The sequence below is a fragment of the Etheostoma spectabile genome, chromosome 4 (genome assembly GCF_008692095.1).
Source record: "Etheostoma spectabile isolate EspeVRDwgs_2016 chromosome 4, UIUC_Espe_1.0, whole genome shotgun sequence".
Lineage (NCBI taxonomy): Eukaryota > Metazoa > Chordata > Actinopteri > Perciformes > Percidae > Etheostoma > Etheostoma spectabile.
The window spans coordinates 29,771,518-29,772,456 of NC_045736.1; the positions used below are offsets into that span (position 1 = coordinate 29,771,518).

The 939-nt window shown below is 40.6% G+C and overlaps 1 protein-coding gene and 1 long non-coding RNA gene across 4 annotated transcripts in view; one reads left to right on the forward strand and one right to left on the reverse strand.

Annotated features, from left to right (window-relative positions):
• The window catches only part of chd5 (chromodomain helicase DNA binding protein 5), a 60,841-nt gene that overhangs the window by 26,083 nt on the left and 33,819 nt on the right, over positions 1-939 (forward strand). The window lies entirely within an intron of this gene.
• The window catches only part of LOC116687935 (uncharacterized), a 21,701-nt gene that overhangs the window by 10,346 nt on the left and 10,416 nt on the right, over positions 1-939 (reverse strand). The gene's annotated exons all lie outside the window — the stretch shown is intronic.

The following is a 939-nucleotide window of genomic DNA, read 5'->3' on the forward strand; positions in this document are numbered from 1 at the left end:
AAAAGGCATCAAATGACAGATTAGACATTTGTATTATATGTCACAAAAGAATTCCACCATTTACACTTTCAAAATAACAGAAAACAAAAAAATGGCGTCTGCAGAAGTTTGGGCACCCTGCAGAGTTTCTAGCATGCACCGCCCCCTTTGGAAAGCTGACACCTGATAGTGTCATGGATTGTTCTCAATCATCGTCTGGAAAGACCAGGTGATGTCAATCTTAAGGTTTTAAATGCCCAGACTCATCTGACCTTGCCCCAACAATCAGCACCATGAGTTCTTCTAAGCAGTTGTCTAGAAAACTGAAACTGAAAATAGTTGACGCTCACAAAGCAGGAGAAGACTATAAGAAGATAGCAAAACATTTTCAGATGCCAATATCCTCTGTTTAGAAAGTAATTAAGAAATGGCAGTCATCAGGAACAGTGGAAGTTAAAGCAAGATCTGGAAGACCAAGAAAAATATCAGACAGAACAGCTCGCAGGATTGAGAGAAAAGCAAGTCCAAACCCACGTTTGACTGCACGATCCATCTAGAAAGACCTGGAGACACTGGAGTTGTGGTACACCATTCCACTATAAAGAGATACTTGTACAAATATGGTCTTCATGGAAGAGTCATCAGAAGAAAACCTATTCTACGTCCTCACCACAAAAATCAGCATTTGAAGTTTGCAAATGAACATATAGACAAGCCTGATGCATTGTAGGAACAATTTCTGTGGGCCGATGAGGTTCAAGTACAACGTTTTGGCCGCAATGAGCAAAGGTACGTTTGGAGAGGAAAGGGCACAAAATTTAATGAAAAGAACCTCTGTCCAACTGTTAAGCATAGGGGGGGATCAATCAAGCTTTGGGGTTGCATTGCAGCCAGTGGCACAGTGAACATTTCACGAGTAGAAGGAAAAATGGATTCAATAAAATTTCAGCAAATTTTGGA